This window comes from Caretta caretta, chromosome 16, assembly GCF_965140235.1.
Source record: "Caretta caretta isolate rCarCar2 chromosome 16, rCarCar1.hap1, whole genome shotgun sequence".
Classification (NCBI taxonomy): domain Eukaryota; kingdom Metazoa; phylum Chordata; order Testudines; family Cheloniidae; genus Caretta; species Caretta caretta.
In genome coordinates, this window is record NC_134221.1 from 25806722 (window position 1) to 25819422 (window position 12701).

The window sequence follows — 12701 nt, forward strand, 5'->3', positions numbered from 1 at the left end:
CCTCAAGGGTTAACACGTTGTTAAGGTAGCCTCACGCTCTACAAGGCAACACGAATGGATGGAGGGGAGACAGCATGGCAGAGAGAGACAGACACACACACACGCTGTGTGTGTGTGTGTGTGAGAGAGAGAGAGAGAGAGAGAGAGATGTGCATTGCCCCTTTAAGAACTCTGACCCCACTCTAAGTACACTGCCTTTTTAAGTAGATCAGCAAGTTGAGACAGCTGCTGCTGCCAGCAGGCTCCCTACATCCTGTGCCCTGTTGTGTCCCCCCTTGCTCTGTGGAGATGGGGTAAAGGAGCGGGGGCAGGAGTGCGAGGGAGGGGGACACCCTGACATTAGCACCCTTCTCTTCCCCCCCCCCCGCCCCCCGGACAGCAAGCAGGAGGCTCCTGGGAGCAGCGCCAAGTCAGAGGATAGGAGCAGCACACGGCAGTGGGGGGACAGCTGAACTGCCCAACAGTTGATAGCCAGCACAGGGAACTTAGGGGAGTGGGGAGCTGATAGGGGGGCTGCTAGCCCACCCTGTTCCAAGCCCCCAACAGGCTGCTCTTTCTGCAAGCAGTGGACAAAGCAGGCAGCTGTCAAACGTTATAAGTGAGCATTGAGCAACTTTAAACCAGCATGTTCTCTAAAGGATCAGCAACGAAACAATGTTAACCGGACAACATTAAGTGAGGAGTTACTGTACCATGACCGTTAAAAACTGTGCCTTTTCTTGGGTCTGTATTTGTCTAGTTTCAACTTCCAGCTATTGGATGTTGTTATACCTTTCTTCTAGATTGAAGACCCACCTATTATCCGGTTTCTGTTTCCCATGTACGTACTTACAGATTGTGATTGTCATCCTTAGCTTCTATTTGATAAGCTAAGTGATGACAGTTGTATACAACAAATGGAGAGGAGGACAGGTAATAGGCGAGTGGCAGATTGTACTAATTTGGTTGACTTATTGTACCCTCTCTACACACTTGCACAACATACATCATTTGAAAGCTTATTATGTCTACTTTAAGATGAGGTATGATGTGGAGCTGTCAAGAGGTTCTGTTACCATAGAAATGGGGATAAACAATGACACCATTGACATATTAAAATGAGCACTCTGAAATATTTGCATTAGTTTCTGTTTAATAACTATTTCAAGACATAAAACTGGATTTTTTTGTGACCTCAAAGCATCACAACAATAACCTGAAGGGTAAAATAAAATCTAATAATAAACGTGTACAGGTGTTACTGAAATGTAATAGCGCTGGTGACTATTCCAGTCAAGTGTATTCTCTGTATCTTGTTTATCATTATCTCTGTTGGGATTGAATGGGATTCCACAGTCTTCATTGCCTTGGCATGTACACAATTTTGTGCAGGGAAGATTGTTCTGATTAGAGACACTGCATAAGAGACTCTCATTGCCCGGGGAGAATAAAGTGATTTTTCTTTCCTGTGCTTCAGTGATATTTCTTGTGATGCTGGACTATCTGCTGACTGTTCTTGAAATACCACTCTAGCTGTTGAATTGAAGGTATTTTTTCCATCAGTGATCTCTGCATTGATGTCTATATTATTATCTCCTTCATGCATGAGATTTGTACCAGCATGAGGTGGATCAGTTCACCTCATGCTGGTGAACACACCTCTCTGGAGTCTCCTACTTCAGTTTTTGCAGCACTAGTGATGCAGCTAATAGTAATTGATGTGGAATCCGTGAAGGTGTAGTATGTCAATTAAATTGCAAGACCCTAACTCATGGTATAGCTGTGAAGCAAGACTTATGTGCACTGGTGTAATAATTGTGGAACTGTTAAACACTGTGCACTGTGCTATTGAGATACATTTTCTTTGAAAGGCTGACACTCTTTGCTGGCTCAATTATATACCTCTTTATCAACCTGAGGGCAAACTCCTGCACCTATTGGGGCACAAAAAAGTAGCTGACGTCAGTAAACTGCAGTCACCTAGCTTTGGATAATATTCTGAATATTTCAGACAAGGATTGAAGCGGCATTATAAAAAAACACTTGTTCATTTGAAAGCTGTTCATCACTCTTACTCACCAGAAGAACATTGACAAAATACTGACTTAAGTTCCTGCTTCAGATTACTAGGAGCTTGGATACCATCAGCTAATGTTGTGCTGTATAGAATAAATGGTAGACTTACCTTGTCCTTGCTGTGTATGGAATGAAATTGCAGAACCATAGTTGTTTTTCTAATCTTGCCTGTAATTTACTACTGGAATAGTGTGCAGTTTCGACGTCTGAGGGAAGTAGGACGTAATAGCTTTGTAGCAGCTTGGACAGGCGAAGAGCTTTTTTGTTGTACATAAGATCATTTCTCTCTCTTCAATCAGATGATAAAGTGTAGCGTTATCATTGGATTGTTGCAGTATAACTAGATGGTTTTTCTTTAAGATTTGTTTTACCCAAGCAGGAAAAAGGGCGTGTTAAGTAATAAAGTGCATCCTTAGCAATCAGGTCTTCCACAGATAGTCTGCTCAACTTGTCATCGCCTCTTGGTTGAAGTGCTGCCTTCCTTAGATGGGTTGGTCTCTCAGATGTTTCTATTTTATGAAGTTTCTTGTCTGTCTTGTATGTTTTTCTCAAGCAAACAATGCACCAAGATCAATTGCTGGAGTTCTTGTGCCTCTAGAACAGGGGTGGGCAAGCAAACGATGGCCTGCGGGCCGGATGTGGCCCGCAAGCCATTTTAAGCTGGCTGGTGCTCCGGCCAGGGCGCCAGTGCTGGGTTGGGGCCGCACCATGCGGCTCGGCCCCGCTCCGGCACTCCAGAATGGGTTGGGCGCAGGGTCAGGGCTGCACGACGCAGCTCCCAGAAGCCCTGGCATGGCCCCACTCCAGCTCCTATGTACTCCAACGGGAGCTGTAAGGGTGGTGCCTGTCAATGGGGCAGCATGCAGAGCCACCTGGCCACGCCTCTGCGTAGGAGCCGGAGAAGGGACATGCCGCTACTTGCACGATCCTCTTGAGGTAAGCACCACTCGGAGCCTGCACCCCCTGAGCCTCTCCCTAGCCCCCTCCCCCAGCCCTGATCCCGCTCTCCAAACCCTGCAATCCCAGCCTGGAGCACCCTCCTGCACCCCAAACCTCTCATCCCCAGCCCCACCCCAGAGCCCGCACTCCCAGCCAGAACCAGCACCCCTGCCCCAGCCCTGATTCCCCTCCCACCCTCCGAACCCCTCAGTCCCAGCCCAGAGCACCTTCCTGCACTCCAAACTCCTCAGCCCCACCCCAGAGCCAGCAACCCTGCCCGCAACCCAACACCAATTTTGTGAGCATTCATGGCCCGCCATACAATTTCTATTCCCCAATGTGGCTCGTGGGCCAAAAAGTTTGCCCACCCCTGCTCTAGAAGCAGGAAAACGTGATGCTCTGATCAAATTTTGAGTCCTTTTTTTCCCTGGGTTCAATACTACTCTGACATGTTCCAAATTCAGTTTGCTTGTGTATTTCTGAAAGCAACCCCTGTGATTGAGTATTGTTTCCACATCATCCAAATTAGATAATAACTCATCAAGTAGCTGCCAATACAATTCATCTTTCCTGATTTCTGTCCAGCACTGGTGGCTTTTGACAGTTTTGCTTTCTTTTGATTTTCTTGATAAATACCACATTTTTAAAAGTTTATGGAGAGTCTTTTTCTCTTTGATGTAAACTTTAAGGGGCTTGTATCCACCATATCTTCAAATACTGTAATGTCCTTGTAGCGGTAAAATTCCCAAAATATATTAGCATTACCACCACCAGTACCACCATTTTTCATTTTGTACAAGTATATAGACTTGTGCTAAATTAGATCTACGTTAGTATCAAAATTGCCATTTTTGTTTAGTGAGCACTTTGTTTGAAGCCCAGTACGAAGCTGTGTATTATCTTTAATACTAAAAAGTGTCACTGAATTAATAGCTAGTTTCGATAATATTTCAAAGGCTAGTATTGCATGCATGGAGCAATTACAAATTATAATCTACCAGGCAGACTAGATGCTACATAGTACGTATGAAAGCTTACAAATGGAGAAGCATTACGTTAAGAATTCATGTACATTTATATCTACCCACTGTGCTTTACAAACTATGGACATAGAGTCTGCTGCTACTAGCATACTACCTTCAGTGTGAAACTGATCTGGTCAGTAAATTTCAGTTGAAGATATTGATGAGATACTTTGACAATTAAGAATATGTGATGTGAAAACATTTCATGGTAGATAATTGCATAATGTTGATATTTGCCATTTTTGCCACATGCTAAACAGTTTAATCATTTCTGAAAAAAAATACTTGATCATGCAAAACTAATAAAAATCTTTTACTACATTGTTGTTTGGTAGCTTTGACCAATAAATACCACATTAAGGAGTTGGAATTAACTTAAACCAGGGGTTGGCAACCTTTCAGAAGTGGTGTGCTGAGTCTTCATTTATTCACTCTAATTTAAGGTTTTGCATGCTGATAATACATTTTAACGTTTTTAGGAGGTCTCTCTCTATAAGTCTATATTATATAACTAAACTATTGTTGTATGTAAAGTAAACAAGGTTTTTAAAATGTTTAAGAAGCTTCATTTAAAATTAAATTAAAATGCAGATCTTATTAGTTTAGTGCAGTGGTTCTTAACCTGGGGTGCATGCACCCCCTGGGGGTGCGAGATACTCTTTCTGGGGGTGCGAGACATGCGAGATTTTTTTTAAAAGGTAAATCATTGAAAACACAAATTAAGCACAGGCATATAAGTACAACTACTTTTGTTTCATCAAACCTATGTATTTATTAACATTATACATTTTTTAACGATTACAGTAATATACTAAGCTTTTAAGTTTTCAAGTTTTTAAGCAAATTGTAGTGTAATTTTTATAAGGGCTGCAGAGCGTTGGGACTAGGCCAGAAGCAGAGCCCTGGGCCGGCTGCCAGTACCCCAAGTCAGCAGGAGGGCTGAGCAGGGCTAGGGGGCTGGGCAGCTGGAACCCCAGACCAGAAGTGAGGTGAGCGGGGCCGGCAGCTGGTATCCCAGGCTGGCAGCAGGCTGAGCGGGGCCGATGGCCAGGACCCCGGCTGGCAAGGGGCTGGCGGACAGAACCCCAGACCGGCATCGGCTCACCTGATGCTGGTCTGGGGTTCCGCCAGCTCCTGCCAGCCGGGGTCCCGGCTGCCAGCCCTGCTTAGCCCACTGCCAGCTGGGGGTTCCATCCGCCAGCTCATGCCAGCCGGGGTCCTGGCCACCGGCTGCACTCAGCCGCTAGATTCTGGAAGGTGTCTAGCTGGCATAAGACCAATTCTAACAATACAAAAGTGATTTTAGTAGCAAGGAGGAAGCTTTTGGAGAGGCTGTGAGAAGGGTTACCTCAGCTGCTGCCGGCCTGGGGTTCCATTCACTCAGGCCGGCAGCGGGCTGAGTGGGGCTGGTGGCTGAGACCCCGGCTGGCAAGGGGTCGGCAGCTGGAACTCCAGACCGGCAGCAGGCTGAGCGGGGCCGGGAGACAAAACCCCAGACCGGAGCCAGCCGCCAGGACCCCGGCTGGCAGCAGCGTGCCAGTAAAAATCAGCTCGCATGCCCATGCCTTTGGCACGCGTGCCGCAGGTTGCTGACCCCTGACTTAAACAGTAAAAACTGTATTCATAGTTACGTTACAGTGTTTCTGAAACTATGGGGAAAATGACACTTTCTCATTTTGGATACCATCGTTTCATCTTGCCTACAGGCTTATAAGACCACTTGATAGCTCCACATCATACCTCATCTAAACATACATGTAATAAGCTTTAAATTGATATATGATGTAGGGTTGTGCAAGGTGGATACAGTAAACTCCAAAATATGGGTCTTTTTGGAGTATTGATGCACACATATAACAGTGAAATTATTAAAAATATAACAAGCAGTGGTCACGGCACACTAGTTGCCTTCTCATTGTCAGATATACTGAAGGATTTGTGACATCATCAACTGAGGAAAAAAATCTTTATTCAACCCAGATTTTTCAACCTCCTTGCTTTCTCACTGTTCTGCCTAGGGAGGATCCTGCAAGGTGTCTAGCTGGCGTAAGATCAATCCTAACAATACAAAAGTGATTTTAGTAGCAATGAGGAAGCTTTTGGAGAGGCTGTGGGAGGGGTTACCTTATCCAGTGAGGATACATGCCCATGCTTTTCTCACTGTACAAAATCTTGGAATCTTACTGGATCCATTGCTGCCCTGGATACTCAGATAATAAGGTTTAATTTTTATATGGCTAGGAGGTTGCCAGCATGTCTTGTCAATCTGGCTTTTAACCTATTGTAGATGATTTGTTCGCTGAAGAGCGATAGCGCATCAGTTGGCTGACTAATTGTTGTCAATGGGAGAGGTGAAGGGGTTGGTAGTGTTGTTATAGTTATGTGGTCATGTTGCTCAGCTGTTGGTATTGTTAACTCATGTAATTGTGCCTATGGACTGGTTGTTGGTTGTGTATGTGGCATGTGTAACTTCATTACAGTTGATGAGAGCCAGGCATGCACCTAGAGTAGGATATATACCCTATCTCTGCTAAGTCTGTAGCACATACTATGCAGAATTACTAGACATCCGATGAAGTGAGCTGTAGTTCACGAAAGCTTATGCTCAAATAAATTGGTTAGTCTCTAAGGTGCCACAAGTACTCCTTTTCTTCTTTAGACACCTTCATTTACTCACAATTACCTATGACTTATCTGTTTCACAAACGTTTTAAAACTTGTGCTCTTCAGTTATTTTGTCACTAGGTGGTACTGTTGCACAAGGCACCATGATTTAAATCACTAGTCAGGAAGACTCAATTTAATCATGGATTTCTACATAAAAGTGCATTCTTGTTGGTTGTTATAACCGTAATACATATTCTTCATGACTCAGAGATAGATGTAGGTTTCATTTTTAGAAGGTACACACTATACATTTTTAAACAGTGATTTATTTTGAAAACTTTTCAGATTAGTTTTACAGCTATATCAGAAAATGAATGATTGTTTGGTTATTTCATTTACCAAAGGTAATTGAAGCAGATATTTATGAAGTCACTGGGAGGTGAACTATCTCCAGTTCAACAGGTTAATCATTAATATTTGCAGGATTTTCTTGCCATGCTGTATTAGGAGGAGAACATCACCAGACAGACATTTAAATAGTTTTATTTAACTAAAACAACAACGTTAAGTATTCTGGATTTTTTTCTTCAACAGCAAAACATAATATTTTAACAAAACAAGCAAATGAATTTTTGAATTTAGTTAAACATTCAAGTTTTTTAAAATCCAGTTTGTTTTTGTTAAAATTGTTTTTAACTAAAATAGTTAAATGAAATATTAAAAAAAATTAAATCGACTATGTCAACAAGATCAACGTGAGAAGCTTAAAATATTGGCTTCTGCAGCTAACTCAGTCGTCGTCACCTTCATTTTCCTGTTTGTTTATAATCTGGAAAAGAAAAACAAGCTTTCCTGCTTTTTCAGGTCCCAAACAATTTTTCAATTTGGAATGAATTAGTCCAAAGGAAGAAAATATTCTTTCTACACTGGCAGAAGAAGCTACTACTGTTAAAAGTGAGATTATCACTTCAACAGTCTCTGAATCCAGTTGCTTAAGTGACTTCCACCAGTTCACTGGAGTGACTTTCTTTAAAACATCATCAGCAAACATATATTTCTTGAATGGTTCACCCTTAGCTCTGAAGTTTATTATAGTTGGCATTATGGTGGGATGATTGCTGGATGTCCATGTCATAGCTAACTCCTCTTCTTCAGCAGTTAAGGTTTGTCCCTGGTACCGAATATTGAGAATATTTGCAAGAAAATGAGCTGGAGATAGTGCTTGTCCCATTTGTTTTTTTAATGCTTGTAATTTAACTCTGTCACTGCATATTTCTCTTTTTAAGATCTCACTCAGTTCCTTCCAAATTTCAACAGTGTCAGCAATAAAACAGCTATTTCCCTGCATTTTATTCAAGGCTACACAAATAGGCTTCAGGGTATTCAGCATGTGTTCAACATTTCTCTGAAGCCCAATATTGAGAACTTTGGCTGTGACAGTGTCATCTATTAAATAAGCACTGCAACCATATATTATTAGCTTGGGACTCTCTTATAAATAATTTCTTCTAATCTTGGATACATTTGCAGCATTGTCTGTGACCAAGCTGCATATTAGACATTTGAATTTTTTCCCCACAGTTTGTTATAGCTTTTACTGCTGCTTCTTGTAAGTATTCTGCTGTGTATGCATTTCCTGATGTATCAGTTGTTTCTGTAAGGAAGACATTCCCTTCTTCTGTTGTCACACAAGCACATACAACAGGATCGTTGTGGACATTGCTCCACCCATCAAGACTCAGTTAACAATTTTACCCTCTAGACCTTTTGCACACTGCTCAATTTCTCTTTCATACACTTTATCCAGCAATTTGCCTGCAACATCTGCTCTGTTGGGTGGACTGTATCCTGGTCTTAATGACTGAACCATGTTAATGAAGTGTGGGTTCTGAATCATATGGAAAGGTGAGTCTGTTGCATAAACAAACTGGGCAATTTTTTCACCAATTACCCCTCTTTGTAATCAGCTGATTCTTATCACAAACTTATCTATAGTTGTTTCTGGATGATGGAGATTTTTTTTTTCTTTTTGCTACAGGTGATATACTGTGGCTATGTGACATATATGATGTGACCGAAACACTATCATTGGCAGATAGCTCTGAAACTATAGAAAATGTTGGTGATCTTGAAGGTGGATAGTCTTCAGAATCCTGTATGTTGAGGATGGATTCTCCTAAACAAAATAAGTTAATGCAGTTATTTAATTATTATTACCATACTGCTCATTTAGTATTACTCATTGCATTCACTGACACTCAGTACTACTTTAAAAGTGAAATTGTAAAAGGAAGATCTGCCTATTTCAGCTGTTTATTTTTTATCACAACTGCATCTAAAATGATAGTACCATAGAGTAACAACTATATTTTTTCTCAAACATGAGAATTCAAGAATAGTCCAGAAGGAAGACAGGCAGTCCTTAAGAAACAAGTATGAAATAAAAAAGTTTACCAACCTGAATGAAGATCCTGCTTGTTCAGACATGTTCATTTCATCATCTTCAACGCAGCTTCCTCCTGAGAAGGAACGCTTCCCATTATATTGTTTCATTCGGGAAACCATGCCTTGCATTTCTTTGTTGTGTTGTTTGCATTTTGCATGCATGCCTGTCTTATTCACAGGTAGAGGGACTTCATTAAAATATTCCCAAACTGGGTCTCTTTTATGGCCTGCTGCCATTATAGGTTTTCCCTTCTAGTGAGAGAATGGTATGGTAGATCTCAAGTCAATGAAGGCTACACTCAGAAAGACCTCAAGACTTCTGGAATATGCTGCTCAAACAGTTTCACTTTTGTTTCTACTGTCTGTCCCTCCCGTCTCACATTTATCTTCAGACTTCTCCTTCTCCAGATCTATTCTGCGCTCAACAATCTTCTATTCATTGAACTTTTTGAAACTTTGCACTTTTAGAGAGAGGTTAAGGGATTGACTCTGTGCATACAAATTTGCTGAGGGACTATAGGGTGAGGTCTGTTATTTCTCACCTCTCTCTATATTATTTATTTATTTTAAAACATTTTTGCTCTTAACAAGCATGTTATCTCTGGAGACACAAATCCACAGTTTGAGAACTGCAAAACTAAGCATCTCTGATGGTATCTTCTAGACTGAGCACTGAGTCCCAGTGGGTAAATAGAAAGATTAACCTAAATAATCTATACAGAACCCCCTGGAACACCATAAGATTGAGTTCCTAATCCATGAACTATTGGAACTCGTTTACAAAACATTTCTTAAACATTACATGAATATATAGTCTCATACTATAGAATTAGAATTTATAATCCTTATTCCATGATGAGATATCTTTTAATTAAGATACTATCTTTAGATAGGTTTTTTCCTCAAAAATCCGATTTACATTAAAAATGATTTAAAAAAAAATCATTGATTTTTATCCACCCTGCTTAGAATCATAGAACCATAGCATTAGAAGGGACTGCAAAGGTAATCTAGTCTACACTGTGCCAAGATGCAGGATTTCTTTGTCTCAACCGTACATGCCAGGCTATTCAGACTCCTTTTGAAAACCTTCAGTGAAGGAGCTTCTATGACCTCCCTAGGCAGTTCTTACAGTTAGGAAGTTTTAATCTAAATTTAATCTGAGATTTAATCTAAATCTATTATGCTGTAGTTTGAACCCATTGCCTATTGTCCTGCCATCTGTGGCAAGAGAGAACAACTTTTCTCTATCTTTTTTATGGTACCCTTTCAAGTATTTGGAGACCACTATCATGTCCCCCCTTAATCTCCCTTTTCCAAACTAAACACACCCAGTTCCTTCAGCCTTTGCTCATATGGCTTGTATTCTATCCCTTTGATCATCTTTGACATTTGTTTCTGGATCCTTTCCAGTTTCTCTACATCCTTTCTATACATTAGAGAGCAAAATTGGACACACTACTCCAGTTGAGGCCTAACCAGTGCTGCATAGAGTGGTACTATGACTCGTGACTAGCATGCTATGCCTCTGTTAATGCAACCTAAAATTTTATTTCCCCCCCCCCTTTTTCTTTTTTTCCAACAGCATCACACTGTTGACTCATGTTGAGGTTGTAATCCACCACACCTCCCAGATCCTTCTTGGCAGTGCTGCTGCCAAGGCAGTTATCCCCCATTCTGTATTTGTGCATTTGGTTTTTCTTCCCTAAGTGTAGCACCTTACATTTGTTTTTGTTGAATTTAATTTTGTTGTCTATAGCCTAGTTCTCCAATTTATCAAGATCCCTTTGAATTTTAGCTAAGTGTTTGCAAACCCCTTCCTCCCCCGATGTGTGTCATCTGCAAATTTGATCACTGTGCTGTCTATTCCTACATCCAGGTGATTAATAAAGATGTCATAGTGGATCACAAGCTAAATATGACTCAACAGTGTAACACTATTGCAAAGAAAGCAAACGTTCTGGGATGTATTAGCACGAGTGTTGTAAGCAAGACATGAGAAGTAATTCTTCTGCTCTACTCTGTGCTGGTTAGGCCTCAACTAGAATATTGTGTCCGGTTCTGGGCTCCACGTTTCAGGAAAAATGTGGACAAATTGGAGAAAATTCAGGGAACAGCAACAAAATTGTTTAAAGGTCTAAAAAAACATGACATATTAGGAAAGACTGAAAAAAAATGGGTTTATTTAGTTTGGAGACGAGAAGACTGAGAGGGGATATGACATAGTTTTCCAGTACATAAAAGGTTGTTATAAGAAGGTGGGCAAAAATTGTTCTCCTTAACCTCTAAAGAAAGGACTGGAAGTAATGGGCTTAAATTGCAGTAAGGGTGGTTTAGGTTGGACATTAGGAAAAAATTCCTAACTGTCAGAGTAGTTAAGCACTGGAATAAATTGCCTAGGGAGATTGTGGAACCTCCATCACTGGAGATTTTTAAGAGCAGGTAGACAAACACCTATCAGGAGTGGTCAAGATAATACTTAGTTGTGCCATAAGTGCAGGTGACTGCACGAGATGACCTCTCGAGATCTCTTCCAGTCCTATGATTCTGTGTTAAATAACATTGGACTGTAATTGGGCGGTGACCCCATCCCCATGCCAGGTTGGGCTACAGTAGGCCAGAGTGGCTGTGCAAGGTGTCAACCAAACAGGGAGGGCCTGTTAAAGAGCCAATCAGGGCTGAGCAGGAGGCAGCCAATCAGGGCCAGGCTAGGCCCTATATAAAGACTGCCTAGGCAAGAGGCAGTCAATCCCTTCCAGAGAGAAGGTCTGTCTCCTGAGTGAAGGAGACCAGCACCCAGGACAGCGTAGTGCTGGGTAGGCTTGGGGGGAGCTGAGGAGAGTTCCAGCCCAATACCTGCCAGGCTGCAGGCCCTAATAGAAGGGCCCGCAAGGGGGCCGAAGGGGAAGCGGTCCAGGGAGAAGAGGAGGACAAGGGGAGTGAAGGAGGGGAGGGAGGCTGCCGTCAGAGGGTCCCTGGGCCGGGACCCAGAGTAGAGGGTGGGCCTGGGTCCCCCTCTTTCCCCCTCGTATTACACCCAGCTGTTAGAAGTGGCCATAGCAGACTGCACCCGACCCTTGACAGAAGGAAGTTAGACTTTGGGGGTGTGGTTGGCCACAGTGGCTGGGGCAAAGCAGAAGGACTGCTGTTACCCCCCCACCCCAACCCCCCCAGAAGGGGGTGAGCGTGGACTAGGGGGCTCTACTGGAGGGCAGTGTCCTGAAGAGGACGCTGTGAGAAGGGAGCAACGCAGGTCCAGATGCCAACAGAGGGCGAGAGATGGACGGGACACCACCAGCGGAGGGCGCTCCACATGGACTGAGCTAATTCCCAGAGGTACCAACGGGAGGTGCCACGGTGGTGAGTCCCAACCCCATCGCATGGACCCAGAACAGATCCCCGTGGAATCCCATTTGAGACCTCCTTCCAATCTGACATCATTCCGTTAATAGTTATTTGTTTTTTTGCGGTTGTTTAACAAATTATGTATCCACTTAATGGTAGTTCTGCTGAGCCTGCATTTTTCCAGCTTACTTATCAGAATGTCATGTGGGACTGTGTCAAAAACCTTGCTAAAATCCAGGTATATTATGTCCACCATGTTCCCATATCCACCAAACTAGTTACCCT

The 12701-nt window shown here is 42.5% G+C and overlaps 1 protein-coding gene across 7 annotated transcripts in view; it reads left to right on the plus strand.

Annotated features, from left to right (window-relative positions):
- The window catches only part of RALGPS1 (Ral GEF with PH domain and SH3 binding motif 1), a 398334-nt gene that overhangs the window by 31321 nt on the left and 354312 nt on the right, over window positions 1–12701 (plus strand). The window lies entirely within an intron of this gene.